Raw genomic sequence first — 17,356 nt, 5'->3', positions numbered from 1 at the left:
CGCTGCGAGTGGTGTGGCCTAGCTTCAGGACACTCGGGGTCTGTGTTGTGAGCCTTCCAGTAGAAAATGGCACGTAGCACCTTTCTGACCACAGATACCTCTGACATCACCAGTTCTGCCGGGTCATCTGCCCAAGAAGCAGCTCCAGCCATGCTCATCCTTTGGCAATTGTAACTGCTTTTGTGCTGGGACAGCAGGTTGCAGCAGAGACCTAGGGTCTGTGAAGCCTCAAATATTTCTTCTGTACCCTTACAGGAAACCTAAGGCCACAGTGTTAGTTAAATGGAGATAGGATAGGGACCACACCCCTGCAGCCCTCAAGAGGTTGTAGATTGGTACTTGTCTCTGTATTTCCTCCAGGATATTGTGTACACGAACTATTGGAGGATGGGGAGGTAGGGTCTGAAGTTTGAATCTGGAATTCACTAATACGGTAGACTTCACCCCACGATAATCTACTAGCTACTCAGGTCTCCATGCCTGTCACAAGTCCAGGGCATGTGGAATGACCGCTGTGTGGTCTGTGGACCCAGTGATAACCGCTGCAAGCAGAGCCTGGGACTGCTGTCCATTGATAGCCTGGTGCTCCTAGCATCGCTTCAACACTTGGGGGACCATGATTATGCTAAGGATCCTGTGCCTGATACTAGAAACACACTAGTGCAATGTGAATGTGAGAGTAGTTTCTGCTTCTGCAGGTTCACTTACCCCAGTAAATAACCATGTGGCTCTTTGGGAAAGAATGGAAGGACTTTTGCACTAGATGTGGTGATGAAAGGGCCCTCCTCTTTAGAACGTGGCTTCTATCTTTGGTGGCTGAGATCTGAGAAGTGGCTCAGATCCGGAAAATGGGCCTGGATCAGGTGTTTGGTAGGGATGGCTGCCTTTGGCTTCCTGATCATCCAGCCTTGTGTTCTGTCTCTCTTTATTTCTTTCAGTGGTACAGTTTGTATCTAGGTTCCTGCCCATCTGTTTGCCTTTAGGATCACCCTGTGCTATGAGCCAGCATCATGTTCTCTGCAGTCAGGCCCTGGCTGGCATTGAGAATCTTTAACCACTTTGACCCCTGCACCTACTTTTCTGCTGCCCTAGAGCACCCCCACCTGGAATCTGATTTTTCCACAACTTCCATCCCTGTTCCTGATAGAAGCCCACAGGAACATAGTCTCCTCCCACCATCCCTGACCTTCTGCAAAAGTCATCCTTGAGCTCTTGGAGATGCTTCTCATTTGCGCTTTCCTCTCGAGCTCCATGGAGTCCATGAGGCTTTCCCATGGAGCTGGTGGGCTGCACTCTTTCCTGCCCTTTCACACCGCATCTGCCCTGGCAGATTCACTTCTCTGAGCCTTGGATCCCCTCCGCTACCACCTGCCTTGGATGTTCTGGATTTTCTCTTTCATGCCAGGTGGGCCAGGTCTTTCTCCAGGCTTCAAAGACCCATCCTAGTGGGAGATCACCACATCTCGCTGGCCTTGCTGAGCCCAGTGACGCATAATTATAAACTCTCCCTTCCCCAGCTTCGGGTTCTGAGCTCATCCTCCCCTCCCCCAGCCCCACTGTCTGTGATCCGCTTCCTCAGGAACAGCCCCCTCACCCTCTGCATCTCCCACAGGACACTCAGAGAGAAGCTGACAGTCCTCTGGGTTTAGGCCTTTTCTTCTGAACCAGCCTGGCTCATCCCTGGGAAACGTATGTGTCAGTTAGTGCCACGTGGGGAGCTTGTGAGCAGAGTGGAAATGGGGCATATCCAGGGTTGTGGTGTTTCTTGCCTGACTGAGGCTTCGTTGCCTTCCTCCATCGTACCTGGAGAAGGGCTGGGGAGGGCAGGCGGGGCCGTCCTGCTTTGTCAACCCAGCCCTGCAGCCCTACTCTGCTCTCACAGAACTGGAGGAGGAGCCCTATGGGTCTTCTCCCAAACTCACCCTCCCTGCACTTTGCCTTCACAGACACTCACTCTCATTCCTATAACTTCACCGTCGACCCTCAGCCCAGACCTGGAGAGCCGTGATGTGAGGTTCAAGGCCAGGTGGACGGAGACGTTTTTCTCTCCTGTGATTTTGGTCATGCTAAGCTCATATTCTCAAGTCTACTGGGAGAAGTGAAAACCATAAAGGCCTGGGAAAGACAGGTTGAAACACTCAGAGACATCAGGGACTGGATCAAGGACCAGCTGCATGACTTCACACTGGAGAAACGCATGGCCAGAGGTGAGTTAGAAAGTCCAAGTACAGGAGGGCCGGATTAGGGGCTCAGCTCCATTCACTTTTTATAAGTAAAAAATATACTTGGATATTGGTCCTTCCTAGTAGTCCAGTGTGGAAGGAGTGGCCTTTGGGGAGAGCACAGGGCCGCATTAGCTGGGCCACGGGAAGTGGACCCAGGTGGGGCAAAGAAAGCCCAGAGGCTGAGCTCTTTGTTTCCCACAGTGGGGGCAGACCCCCTCACCCTGCAGGCCAGGATGGCATGTCACTGTGAGGATGACAGACACATCAGTGGATCCTGGCAGTTTGGCTTGAGTGGACTAATAAGCCTCCACTTTGATTCGGAGAATGGACACTGGAGAGTGGATCACCCTGGAGGCGGATGCATGAAGGAGAAGTGGGAGAGTGACAGAGCGGTGACCGACTTCCTGAAGAAGGTCTCCATGGAGACTCTCGGGCCTGGCTGCAGGCTTTCGTGGTGCGCTGGGAGGAAATGTTGAAGACCACGGGTAAGTGAGAAGGGAGGAGAAAGTGATCGTCCTCTCATGGTGACATGGACCCACTGCTGTGTGTGTGTGTGTGTGTTTGAGGAAGTGATCCGTCAGAGGTGAGTTGTCCTGGGAGAGCGATGACCCGGGGATGCTCTGTCATATCCTTCCTCTTCCACCTCCTGACGTCTCTGCTCACAGCACAGGCCTTTGGTCAACTGAACATGGATTTTTGCTGATCCCAAACCTGTAGACATCTTTTCGATTTCTGGGATTTATTTCTCCCTGTACCCTCTTTCCAGAACCTTCTTTCAAATGTCACCAGTCCTTCTTCTGGAAATCTGTCAACACCACCTCTGCTGTAGCTCCTGACGACTCCATCCTGAGGTCACCGTCTCTGATGTCACAGCGGGACTGAGTGGCTGTGTTGGAAACCTTGCTCACCCATTAGATGTCAGAGCCCCGTGAGGAGTGGACTCCTCCCTTCCCCCATCTCGCCTGGGGATCTATCTCGGGGCCTCCATGTGATGGGTGCAAGCTGTCTGCACAGTAGGGATACTGAGTCAGGGGAGCGAGGAGGCATCTGCCGAGTTTGGAGTCTGGACAAGGGCTTCACTCTTACTCTCCTTGCAGCATCACCGACCACGGTCCCACCTACAGTGCAGCCCACGGCCCCAGCCATCAGTCCCATCACCTGGATCGCCGCCAGGGTTCTCGCCGTTTTTGTCATAATGGGCATCGTAGCCTGGATCCTTTACAAGAAGAGGTACTGCGGGCAGAATTCAGAGGGAAGGCAGGGGCACAGGGCCTAGTGTGGGGTCAGGGAGTAGAATCCCACAGGCTGAGTCACAGCTGTTGCTGCTCCAGGAGCACAGGCCTAGCCTATCCCCTTCCCACAGTCTCTACTGTGGGGCTCCTGCTTGCCTGCTTGCCCCGCCACTTCATATGAGAAGAGGCCTTTGGAGTAGGGTCTGCAAATGCCTTCCCACCCCTTCCTCCTGGATTTGGGAATCCCATGCAATCCCTGCCCTTCACTGAACCTCCTCATCCTGGAAATGAGCCAGGTGAGTACGACCTCATATAACCTGACAGGAAGAACTCAGACAAGCTCAGGCCTCAGTTCTGATAGCTCTTCACCGTCAGATAACAATGGGAAGTTGGGGGTAGCTGGGTGCAGGAAGGCTGGGGGCCAGTTGAAGTTGCACAGACTGCTGGCTGGCAGGGCCCAGGGTAGGTGGTGTGAGAATAGCAGGCACTCGGGGGGAGGGCAGGACTCACGGGGGCTGAGAGCAGCATGGGGGCTCCACGTGATGTGTCAGCGGGGAGGGAACCCACCCAGGGGCCAAGATGAGAGGGGCCGGGCTCTCATCCCAGGATGAAGGGGTGGGAAGGCCTTTGCAGACCCAACTCCAAAGGCCTCTTCCTCACAGGAATTGGCGTGGGTCAAGCAGGCAAGGCAGGAGCCCCACAGCAGAGACTGGGGGAAGGTCTGTGCTCTTGAAGCAGCAGCAGTTGTAACTTAGCCTGTGGTTTGCACTTCACCAGCCACCTGGGGACCCAGAGTCCGATCACTGAGCGTCTCTGCCTTGAGCAGAGGTGCCTGGGAAGGGGTGGGCCTGAGCTGGGGTGGAGGCGCCCAGCTGGGCAGGACCAGGAAGAGATGGGGGGCAGGGACCCTGGTCCTGAGAGCTGTGTGTGCTGCTGGCTCAGCGGCTGGAGGGGAGCAAAGGAAGGAGGTTTCCCTGCAGCCCCCCAAGGCTGTCAGGAAGCAAGGCCCGTCCTCTGAGGACCTGCTCCCTGGTCTTTTAGGCCCCATTTGGGAAGGATCCAGACCTGAGTAAAGGGAGCAGATTGATTCCTCACTGGCTCCAGTCCTGAGCCTGAGCAGGGGCTGTCAGGGCCTGGGGTGACTCTGTGATGCAGGAAGGAAGGAGGAGGTGACAAGAAGCTGCTGGGCCTGGGGTGGGGGTGGGGGTGGAGGACATAGGAGCCCCTCAGTGAGGGCGAGGCTGGAGGGGGTGCTGGGGAGGGGCAGCCCCAGGAAAGTGACAGGAGTTCCTTAGCTTCCTTGACCAACACCTGTTTCTTTTCTGCAGAAGACGGTGCTCCCAGGAAGCACCTGACAGGTGCTCTGTCGGCCTGAGGACTCAGTCTTTGTTTGGCTGCTTTTCTTCTCCTGCGTTCACTTTAGAGCCAAGAGAGCAGACCTTAGGAAGCCCAAGTCTGTCTACCAGTTATAATGACACGGTGGCTGCACCATCTCGAGTCTCTTGTCCCATCTGATGAGCATCCTCCTCAACATCTTTAATTTTCTCAAACCTAATTTCTCTTGGTGCTGAGTGACGGAACCCCTGAACTGAAACTTTCGACTCTTTGAACAGGAGATCTCCACAAACAGAACTCTTTTAGTCTTTTTCTAGTTTTTGGAAAATTAGACTTTTCCCTGCATTGTGACCTTATTCTTACAAATGATGATATTGCTGGAAAAATACATCTGCTATTACAGGACTCAGGGATTTTTTTCTATGTCCAGAGAAACAACTTCAGTGTATTTTCAATGGAACAAAATTTTACATTGACTGATTCCCTTCATAATTTATTACCCTATTGGCACTAAGTCATGCTCGATTCTTTGGGACCCCATGGACTGTAGCCCTCCAGGCTCCTCTGTTCATCAGATTTCACAGCAAGAATACTGGAGTGGGTTCTTATTTCCATCTCTAGGGGCTCTTCCTGACCCAGGTATCGAATCCTTGTCTCCTGTGTCTCCTGCGTTGGCAGGCCAATTCTTTACCACTAGTGCCACCTGGGAACCCTTTATGCTGCTGTTGCTGCTGCTAAGTCGCCTCAGTCTTGTCTGACTCTGTGTGACCCCACAGAGGGCAGCTCTCCAGGCTCCCCCGTCCCTGGGATTCTCCAGGCAAGAACACTGGAGTGGGTTGCCTTTCCTTCTCCAGTGCATGAAAGTGAAAAGTGAAAGTGAAGTCACGCAGTTGTGTCCGACTCCTAGCGATCCCATGGACTGCAGCCTACCAGGCTCCTCCCTTTATACTGATCCTTAAATTAATATTGCAAGAGAGTTAAGTACTTCATGCCTGTTTTCTAATCCAGGAGAAAAGTCATGGTATTTCACCATTCCTCCACATTATGGGATTAAATAAAACGAATGATAATGATTTATTTCTTGTGGAAACAGAGAATTTAAAGATCACTCCTAAACAAACATGGAGTCCAGTTGTGGAGTGATCCTTAAATTCTCTGGATTTTTAAATGTATATTTCACCATATCCCAACACTAGGTCATATGTTCACCCTACTACTCAGCCATCCCAATGTTAGTTCTAGGCTGGAAAACATGGACTAAAAGCCATGTAAATACAGGCAGACCTCAGAGATATTGCAGGCTGGGTTCCAGACCAGGGCAATAAAGTGAATTTCACAATAAAGGGAATCACACAAACTTTTTCATTTCCACTGCAATGTATTGTTATGTTGACATGGAAGTCTGTTAAGGGTGCAATAGCTTTATGTCTAAATAAATAGTGTACAGACCTTAATACACAACACTTTGTTTCTAAATTAAAATACGTTGAGCATCATCTGAGCCTCCAGGGAGTCATCATCTTTTTGCTGGTGGAGGGTCTTGTCTCAAGATCTGTGGCTGCTGACTGATCAGGGTGGTGGTTGCTGACAGTTGTGGAGGATAGCACAATTTCTGAAAATAAAACAACAATGAAGTTTGCCACATTGTTTGACTCTTCCTTTCACAGAAGATTTCTCTTAGCATGAATGCTCTTTGATGGCATTTTACCCACAGTAGAACTTCTTTCCATATTGGAGTTAATCCTCTCAAACCCTCCTGCTGCCTTTGCAACTAAATTTATTCTAAACTTAATATTTATCATTCAGTTCAGTTCAGTTGCTCAGTCGTGTCCGACTCTTTGTGACCCCATGAATCGCAGCACACGAAGCCTCCCTGTCCATCACCAACTCCCGGAGTTCACTAAAACTCATGCCCATCCAGTTGCTGATGCCATCCAGCCATCTCATCCTCTGTCATCCCCTTCTCCTCCTGCCCCCAATCCCTCCCAGCATCAGAGTCTTTTCCAATGAGTCAACTCTTCACAAAAGATTTGGAGTTTCAGCTTTAGCATCAGCCCTTCCAAAGAACACCCAGGACTGATCTCCTTCGAATGGACTGGTTGGATCTCCTTGCAGGACAAGGGACTCTCAAGAATCTTCTCCATTAGATTGCAACAATCAGTCCCATCTTCACATTAGGCTCCACTTCCAGTTCTAGCTCTATTTCTATTTCCACCACATTGTAGCTACTACTTCCAGTGAAATCTTGAACCCCTCAAAGTCATCTAAGAAGGTTAAAATCAACTTTTAAATTCCTATTAATGTTGTTATTTCAACCTCTTCTCATGAATCACAAATGTTTTGTGAATTCACTCTGGAAAGTTTTCAATTGACTTTGCCCAGATCCATCAGAGGATTCACTATTTGTGGCAGCTATAACCTTACAGAAACTATTTCCTAAATACCGCGACTTGAACATCATGACTACTTCTTGATCAGAATGGATGCTGTGTTAGTAGGTGTGAATACAACATGAATCTCATTGTACTTCCATCAGAGCCCTTGGGTGCTTTCTCAATGAGCAGTGATATCTTGAACGGAATCCTTCTCTGGGAGCACTAGGTCTCCACAGTGGATTTACTATTTTTGGTAATCAGTGTTGTAAACACAGATGCTCTCATCTCAACTTTGTTGTTCCGTTTGCAGAGCACAGGCGGAGCAGATTTAGCATAATTCTGAAAGTCACTAGGATTTTCAGAAGGTAAGTGAGGCTTAGCTTGAACTTCAAGTCACCAGCTGCATTAGCCCCTAACAGGAGAGTCAGCCTAGCCTTTGAATCTTTGAAGCCAGGCACTGACTTCTCCTTGCTAGCCATGCAAGTCCTTGGGGGCATCTTCTTCCAATAGAATACTCTTTTCTCTACACTGGAAAGCTCTAATTTAGGACAGCCATCTTCAGAGATTATTTTATTAGCTCTTCTGGATGACTTGCTGCAGCTTCGGCATCAACCCTCTCTCTTCCACTCTGTGCTTTATGTTACAAAGATGCCTTTTTTCCTTAACCTTAAGAACAAACTCTATCGGTTTTCAACTTTTTTTCTGCAGCTTCCTCACCTCCTTCAGCCTTCATAGCTTCACTGAAGCGAGCTAGGGCCTGGCTCTGGATTAGGCTTTGGCCTAAGGCAGTCTTGTGATCTTTCCTCCAGTCCACTGAAAGATTCTCCATATCAGCAGGAAGGCTGTTTTGCCATCTTCTCCTTTGTGTGGTCACTGGAGGAGCAGTTTTGATTTCCTTTAAGAACATTTCCTTTGCATTCACAACTTGACTATCAGGGGGAAGAAGCCTCGTTTCTGGCCCATCTTGGCTTTGACATGCCTTCTTCAAAAGCTTAACCATTTCTATCTTTGGATTTAAAGTGAGAGAGGCGTGATTCTTCCTGTCAATGGGACATGTCGAGGTAATGTTATTAATTGGCCTAATTTAATGTTATTAATTGGCCTAATATTGCCTGTGTCTCAGGGACTCAGGAGTCTCAGGAGAGAGACGGACGGGTCAACGGAGCAGTCAGGACACACACACATATCAGATGGCAATGTGCCATGGTTCCTGGCGCCTCAAAACAATCACAATACTGACATGAAAGATCATTGATCACACAAAGGCAAAATCAAGGTGGCCAAGTAGGACACCCTGAGCTCCACTCTCCCATGAACACACCAAAACTGCAACCACATACAGAACAGCTCTCTTTCTGAGAAAATGACCTGCAACCAGCAGAACATCCCCTCTACAACCAGCATAGAGAAAGAACCATGCTGAGAAGGGCAGGAGCAGAAAAGAAGGGATCTACTCAGGACCCTTTGGCCAGGTACTCTGAAACGGAGGGGTCATCACAAACTAGAGCATTCTGCCTAAGGAGCAGGAGGTTTTGGCCCTACATCAGGCACCCCAGCCCTGGTGCAGCGCTGGGAGAAGCAGCCCCATGCCCCCATTCCATCACTCCCATTTTGAAAACGAACAGGGTTTATGATCTGGAGCACTGGAGGACTATGGGAAATGGAGACTCCACTCTTAAGAGACCATGGGCACAGAATTGCTTGCTCACTGTTCCAGCACAGAGTCAGCAGATTGCAAAGTGTCTGGTGTGCTGGCCAGCATTTGGAAACCATGCCTAGCATTGGTTGGGGCTCACAGCCAACAGAGCTTCAGACAGGAGACTCCCTGCAACCCATCCCCACAACACACACATATACATACACACACAGGCACACGGGGAGAAGCCAAAGCTTGGCTCTAGCCAAACTCTCAGCTCTGCCCCACCTCCATGTGACGCCAGCCCAGGCTAAGACAATCACTGCAGGTCCCTGGGATCCTGATGAGTTGTGTGACTGCATTGCCACACTCAGGCTTATCTGAAGCCCTGACTCACACCCCGTACAGCACCAGGCTCTACCTTGGGGTCACGCAGCTGCCACCCATGGAGAGCAGCAAACTCTGTGAATCAGCAGGTGCAAAGGAGACAAGAAGGTTCTCAGCAGACTCACTAGAGTCTCTGTGTGGGATGGACCTGTGCTGGGAGGCTGGTTGGAGGACAAGAGACCCACAAGGGTGGGCAGAACTCAGGGTTGGGTGGGCCAAGAGCTTGGTGGGGCCAGGTGAGCTGCGTGGGGACAGACTCCATTATGAAGTACTGGGGGCGGAAGCCTGGCTTGAATTCCCCAGAGGAGGCAACCTGGAAGCCCCTGGTAGATTCAGGGAGGAAGGACTGGAAGAACAGGAGGAAGTCAGAGGTTGCCGCCACAGATGGGCCGGGTTGGCCCCGAGTGAGGAGCACGGGCCCCAGGGACCTGGGCACCCTACTCACCCCATGCCTGCCCCTGACCCCCGGGCTTACTCCAGATCCCCAGGCGTGAGGTCAGAGGTGGAGGGCTGGGGAGGTTGCAATTAGTACCTGAGGCAGTTTCATGGATGTGGACTATAGATGCCTCCAGAAACAGGAATCGGGACAAAATTCTGACTGTGCTAGTTTCCTCATCTTGCCATGCCTCAACTTACACATTTGTCAATGGGAAACGCTACCTACGGGAATGAACAGAGGCTGAGCATTCATTTAGGACCTGAGGAGATCATGCAGGTGGCCCCGAGTGTGTATATGCTGAGGACTCGCCAACCCCTGTCCAGGAGTTGTTGTTGTTTCGTCACTAAGTCGTATCTGTGATCCTGTGGACTGTAGGCCGCTAGCCTCCTCTGTCCATGGGATTTCCTCAGGCAAGAATATTGGAGTGTGTTGCCATTTCCTCCTCCGGGGAATCTTCCCCATCCAGGGATGGAACAGACATCTCTCATATTGACAGGCGGATTCTTTATTGCTGAGCCACCTGGGAAGCCCCTTATCCGGTGTTAGTGCTTTAAAAAAAGCACAAGGAACACAGGGATCCAGAGAAGGGGCTGGATAGAAGAAAGGTGAGGGACAGACCATTGAAATTTTGAGGAACATCAGTCCCACAGAGGGTGTGGGGAGCATGGAGGGAGCCCCCAGGAGAGACTCCAGTGGGAGGACTCTGGGGACTCATTCCTTTCTCCGCTGGCTCCTCCCCAAGGGTGGGTCACCCCGGGCTCCAGGTGGCAAGGGCTGCTGGCACCAACTTCAGTCTTGCCATCTTGGTTCTGCTTCTGCTGCGCAACTGTGCCCACGAAGCACAGGGTGGTGAGCTGCCAGTGAACCTGCTGGGAGAGGGCGGGGATGATGCATTATATCCAAAGAGCGGGACCGAGCTGCCTTGGTTAGAGAGCCCATGGGCGTGGTGTTGCCTCCGCCTCCTCCTCCTCACTCCTTAGGTGAGCTCCTTTCCTTGTTGGCAGCTGCTGGGCTGGTTGGCCACTTTCAGGCCAGCAAAAGCGCAAACTGGTTGAAATAGCAATGCTCAGACAATGGGAGGTGGGGAGGCGAGAGGACAAGGAGAGCATGGCAGGAAACACTGCCATCCCTAAGCTCCCAGCCCCTCAGCCATGCCTCCAGGAGTCGGAGCCCCCGTGGCAGGGCTGGGACAGGTGACCTTCCTGTGGGGAGGAACCCAGACACCCCCTGAAAAGCACACACCACTCATCTCATCTGTCCACACAAACCCTTCTGCTCCACACGACCCCCTGCCCTTGACTCCCAGGCCACTTTACCAGCCATGAACCACCCGTGCTGCCCAGGCTCTCCCTTCCCCAAACACATCCCCTTAGTGGCCACAGCTTCTCCTCTGCAGCTCACTAAGTTCATTCCACTTCTCTGCATCCTGAGAAGCCCAGGGCCTCCAATACCTTCACACCTGTGAAGGGACCCGAATCACACTCTCCACCAACTGGCGTCTTATCCCCTTGCCTGAGGACTCACCCCAGCAAAAGCCTCCCAGCCTGGTCCCCAGGGGGGTTGAGAGCCCATTCTTCCAAAGTGTGACATGGCGCCTGAGGGTGAGGAGGGGCACTCCCACTTCTGCCCTTTGGTCCCACATTCATATCATCCACAGGCTATGGAAATGGCAGCCTGTAATAGTTATTGATTAAGACAGAAGCTAGGGAACTCTTCTACAGAACACAAATCTGTTCGTCTCTTCAAGCCTTTTGGCGTCTGTCTCTGTGTACCTCCAGGTTTGTGGTGCCACAACAGGCAAAGACAACGTGAAAAACCAAAGGAACCCCTCTGACCACTGCTCTGGTTTGCGAACCCCAGCACTGGGCGACTCATCACCTGGGGAATTATCCAGCGGCTGCCTTGGCTGCCTGTTTATGAATCCCAACCCTGCCCTGTCCTGCCTTGTAGCCTCTGGTGGTGGGAATGTGATAGGAGGGTGGGTCCTGCAGTTACAGGCTAACATCCCCCTCCTCTGCTGTAGAGTGGCTTCCTGGGTCCAAGGGGCCACGGGGACCCTGTGTAACCACAGAGGTGAGCAAAGGATTGGGAGGTACCACAGTTCTGGTGTCAGGTCTTGATCCCCTGCTGGTCATCTTATTTGTTCCCTGTGGCCCTGCTTATGCCAAACCACACGATCACTTCTATCCTATGACAGCTGGCCTCTCGGTAATGATTACCAAGTGGATGAGCCCAGTTCATCAAGACCGGAGGTCCCTTCTCTACCAGTCTCAGGACCACATCAGAAGCCATGGTTAAATGTTAGGCTTTCCCCACTACAAGTGGCGTGGCCATACCTCTGACCCTGTGGGGCTGGGTTGTGATGCTCTGATTAGATGTCACAAGCTGTCCCTGGGCAAGGGCATGGCAACCCACACTGGTATTCTTGCCCGGAAAATCCCATGGACAGAGGGACCTGGTGGGCTACAGTCCATAGGGTCGCAAAGAGTCAGACATGACTGAAGTGACTTAGCAGGCAGGCAGGTTACCTCTGGCACGATTTCCCCGCTGATGGACTTCTGTGTCATGGGTGCTACAGGGTCCTAGGGTCCCAGTGGCAGATCCCGCCACACTCCTTCCTTCATGTCCTTTCCATGAACACCTTCAACAGCTGAGTTGAGCAGTTGCATTGGCCTCTGGTCTGCAAATTCTGAAATATTTAGTGTCTAGCCATTGATAGAAATGCTTTACACCAGGCGGATATAAAAAGGAGATGTGAAGGGATCACAGCCCTGCGTGCTTTCAGATTATGATTCTTCACTAATTGCTGTCATTTTACCCAGAAAAGGGTGGTCTTGCAACATTCTGTTTGTAGCAAAGGAAAGGCAATATGAGAATGTACTCGTACTTCTCAGCTATGGCAGCCTTCACCCCATTCCTAGCCTCGGAGACTTTTCCATCACTGGTTCAAATCTGGAGAATGTGAAATAACCACTGTGTGGGTCTTCACACACCGTGAGACCCCTGTAAGCAGGATGCAGGACGGTTATGTACTCAGTACCCTGCATCTCAGGCATCACATTAATAACAGCAGGGCTGCGATGATGCTTTAGATCCCTGGACATGATGTGAGTCACACCCTGGGTCCATAGGAATGTGGGGTGGCTTCTGCTTCCCAGTGGGCACTTACCTGAGTCAATGGCCATGTGGCTCCCAAGGATGGGGAAGGCCAGGGGACTGCTGCATTGCGCTTGCCATGGTGATGAGGGCCCGCCTGCTGGAAACAGCATCTCTCTCAGGTAACGGTTCTCGGTTCTGATAACTGGCTCAGTTCTAGAAACTGGGCAAAGTATCCAGACAAGCTGTTGCGATGGCTGTTTTCAGCGTCCTGATCATCCAGCTTGTGTTCTATTTTCTTTTCGTTTCTTGGGTTTTTTGTTTCTTGGTCGGCCACCTGGCTTTTGGGATCTTAGCTCCCTGACCAGTGATCAAACCGGGCACCTGGCAGTGAAAGGCCGGAGTCCTAACCAGTGGAGCCCCAGGGCATTCCCTGTCTCATTCCTTTCAGTCGTGCAGTTTGTGTCCAGGTTGGCTGCCCATCCAGGTGTTTGCCTTTAGGATCCCCCTGTGCTCTGAACCAGCATCATACTCTCTGCAGTCAGGACCTGGCTGCCCTTCCCATCTCTCTACTCATATCAACCATTGCACCTGCTCTGTTCCTGATACAGTGCATCCCCACCTAGAATCTGCATGTGTTCAACACCTGTTTCTGTTTGAAGCCCATTGGAGACACCATCTCCGAGCAGCATCCTGGCCTTCAGCAAAAGCCCTCCTGTGTTACCGACCAAGGCTCCTGGACTCGATCAATAGAAGTTGGTAAAAGGCCAGACACAAATTCAGGGGGGGAAATGCTTTATTGGGACTCATGAGGGAGCAAAAACAAGTAACATGTTCCCTTGCTGGGTCCAGACGGTGGGGGAGCCGGTCCCGCCTATGAGATGAGGGTGGGGAGGGTCCTGGGTTCAGGCCAGAGAGGGTGAGCTGTGTGTTTGTTCCCCCTTGGTGGTGCTGTGTGCAGGAATCATGACCAGCACCCTGCTTTTGCTCCTGGCTGCTCTGAAATCCCCTTGGGTTTTTGGTCTATTTGTATCTTGTTGTTGATTATTTTCCCCAACTGCACATGCATGCAATTATTTTTAGCCCCTTACAATTTATTTGTATTGTGATGCTTGATGTGACTTTTGTCCAGGTACACTCACTGCAGCAAACTGTCCCAGCCTGTCTCATTACCTACTGAGGGGTTCTACACCCTTATTCTTACAGGTTAAGGGGCCAAAGCTTTCTTCTATCAAAACTCCCTGCTGGACAGGGACCACTGAACTGAGCCTCCCCTCAAGGTGCAGAAGTCCCTCACAAGGACCTGCATGGATCTGGGCCACCCTCCACTGGAACGGGCTATATTCCTTGAGTCACCATGAGTGTTATTTCAAACTGGTAGATCCTACAGACACAAAGTCAATCAAAAGGTTAAAGAAACAAGGACTAGAAAGGAAAGAACAATAGCCATTAAAAGGCCTAGAAAGGGAAGGAAACAGGTCGACTTTTAGAAGACTTTCTCTTTTTTAAAAACTCTTAGCAGAGGCAAAATCTCCCATGACACAATTGTGAAGCCCCTCTACCTGTATATAGAAGGTGCATATTTACACCCTAATATCAGATGTAGTAGTATATGGTGTCTATTTCCTTAATATTGATCTAGAGGGACCACAGTGAGCAGTGCTAAAGAGGGAGCTTAGTTCCCTGCCCGGGAATTGAACCTGGGGAGCTTGGTGTAAAATGAGTTCTAGACACTAAACACCAGGCACGAGATGCAAAGTTCCCTTGGCTCTTACCATCTTTGAAAACAAGAATCTTCCAAGGAGGCAAAAACTGTAAAAATAGGTACCAATGTTATTACTGGATATATACAGAAAAAGTTTATTTAAGACGGAAGCAAGGGGGAAATATACACCCAGAGTGCAGGTGTTCTGAAAGAGCAGCACAAAGAAGCTAGGCTAGGGATTTAACACACACATACAGGGCCTCCCTTGTAGCTCAGTCAGTAAAGAATCTGCCTGCTGTGCAGGAAACCTGGGTTCGATCCCTGGGTTGGGGAGATCCCCTGGAGAAGGAAATGGCAACCCACTCCAGTATCCTTGCCTGGAAAATCTCATAGACAGAGGAGTCTAGTGGGCTGTAGTCCATGGGTTGCAAAGAGTCGGGCACGACTGAGCGACAAACACTTACTCACTTACACGTCTCTATCTTCCCTGGTGGCTCAGTTGCTAAAGAATTTGCCTGCAATGCAAGAGACCCAGGTTCGATCCCCGGGTCGTGAAGATCTCCTGGAGAAGAAAATGGCAACCCATTCCAGAACTCCCTTGCCTGGAGATTTCCAAGAACAGAGGAGCTGGCAGCTGACAGTCCATGGGATCCCAAAGAGTCGGACATGACTGTGTAACTAACCTTCTTTCACTTTCACCTCCATACATGCATCTCTTCTTCCCCAGCTCCCCTCCCATCCCCACCCAGGCTGCCACATAACATTGAGCAGAGCTCTATGTGCTATACAGTAGGTCATGGCTGGTTATCCATTTTAAATAAATCAGTGTGTACATGTTGATCCCAGACTCCCTAACTGTCCCTTTCCCCTCATCCTTTCCCCCTGGCAACCATAAATTCATTCTCTAAGTCTGTGAGTCTCTTTCTGTTTTGTAAGGAAGAGCACTTGTATCACGACTTTTTGGATTCCACATATAAGGGCCATCAGAAGGTGCTTCTGCTTCCCTGTCTGACTTATGTTGTTCAATATGACAATCTCCAGGTCCATCCAAATTGCTGCATATGGCATTATTTCATTCTTTCTGACGGCTGAGTAATACTGCCCTGTGTATATGTCCCACATCTTCTTTATCCATTCACCTGTGGGTGGACGTTTACGTGGCTTCCAGCTCCCGGCTACTGTGAGCAGCGCTGCCGTGAACACAGGGTGTCCTCTCAGACCCTGTTTCCTCAGAATCTCCAGGTGCACTGAATCCCATAAGACGGAGAAATGGTGAAACATCATGACCTCTCTTGTGGGTTAGCAAACAAAAATCTTAAACACTTCAAGTTTCCTGGAGTACAGAGATGTTGATTTAAATATCAGTAGCATAATAAACTGTTTTAAGCCACAAAGTTTTAGAGTAATTTATTATGCATAATAAAAAACTAATACAGAGAATTTCAATATAATTTAGGTGTATAAATATTATAGAAGTCTTTTGCTAAAATCAATTGATAAATGGTTAACTTGATGGATGACTCTCTTTCTGTCCAAAGATCTCTGATGGTTGTCACATAGGGCTGTGACTTGTGATAGTTTGTCTAATAATAATCACAAACTCAAAAAACAATAAGACCATTTGATAATCCTTTACAGAACATTCAAATTATTTGAATAACATTAGAGGGACATTTCCAGGCAGTCTAAGAATTCCTAATTCTAGTAGATAATATTGAAAATGTTTATTTTCTGTTTTTGGAAGAAATATCATTTTCTGAGAATCGTCTGGAAAAGACTTCATTACTTGGTGGTGGTGGCAGTAGCACTGTCACTATAGGTTTAATATTTGGAAATGCCAAAATTTTTTTCATTTTCTCTGATTATCATGAATTCAATCAGAAGAGACTAAGAAAAACAGTTAAATCCTAGCATAGACTTCAAAGCCCTAAGATAATCATGGCACTGTAGTGAGTAAGACAGATAAATAGAAAATATACCCTCAACGAACAGGTGAAGCAGAGGGGATTTTTTTAGGGAAGTGGAATTGTTCTATGTGATACTGTAATGGTGGATACTTGTCACTATACATTCATTAACATCTATAGAACATACAACATCAAGAGTGACACGTAATGCAAACTGTGGACTTTGGGTGATAATGATGTGCTAATGTTGGTTCACTGATTTACAAAAATGTACCACTCTGGAGGTAGATGCTGATGGTTGGAGGGGCTGTGGGAATGGAGGGAGGGGATAAATGGGAACTTCACTATACTTGTTCGATTTCACTGTGAAGCTACAACTGAACCTACAAGTGCTCTAAAAATGAAGTCTGTCAATAAAAGGAGAAACACAGTTTCTGCCATCTAGGAATTTTTATCCTTTGTTTAACAAATAGTTGCTTGGGTTTCCTTTTTCTATTCTTTTACACTCCATCTTTTCATGTTTTTATGCTTCATATGTCTTATAAATGGCACATAGTTTGGATTTGCGGTTTTATCTAATCTAGGAAGCTCTACACTTAATGAGGAATGTTGGACCATTTATACTTATGATTACTACAGATATATGTGGATTCATTTTCATTATTTTGAGTGTTCTAGGTACTTCAATTTGTCTTTGCTTCTTTTTTCCCCTCTTTTTCTATGTTCCATTTACTTGGGAAATATACATCTTATTTCAATTATTTTAGTAGAAAGATTCAATATACCTACCTGACTTTAATATTTTGAGTGTAATCACTCACTTAGATTCCTCCTGCACAATGCAAAGTACTCAGAATTCTGTAACTCAAGATATATATCCCCAGTGCTCCAAGATAGGTCATATAATATTTAATTCTATTTTATTTATACTTTATACCACATTATGCCTCCCTCTACTGTCATAATTGCTCTTATTATTATGGGGTTATTTTCAGACAGTCATTGATTCTTTAAAATTA

At 49.1% G+C, this 17,356-nt stretch overlaps 1 pseudogene; it reads left to right on the top strand.

Moving 5' to 3' along the window:
• The first annotated feature begins 848 nt into the window (after positions 1-848).
• LOC128053169 (UL16-binding protein 1-like) lies at positions 849-4,929 on the top strand (annotated as a pseudogene).
• Positions 4,930-17,356: the final 12,427 nt, after the last annotated feature.

Source organism: Budorcas taxicolor, chromosome 9 (genome assembly GCF_023091745.1).
Source record: "Budorcas taxicolor isolate Tak-1 chromosome 9, Takin1.1, whole genome shotgun sequence".
NCBI lineage: Eukaryota > Metazoa > Chordata > Mammalia > Artiodactyla > Bovidae > Budorcas > Budorcas taxicolor.
Note: the sequence above shows the minus strand (reverse complement) of the source record. Positions and strands in the feature narration are given on the sequence as shown.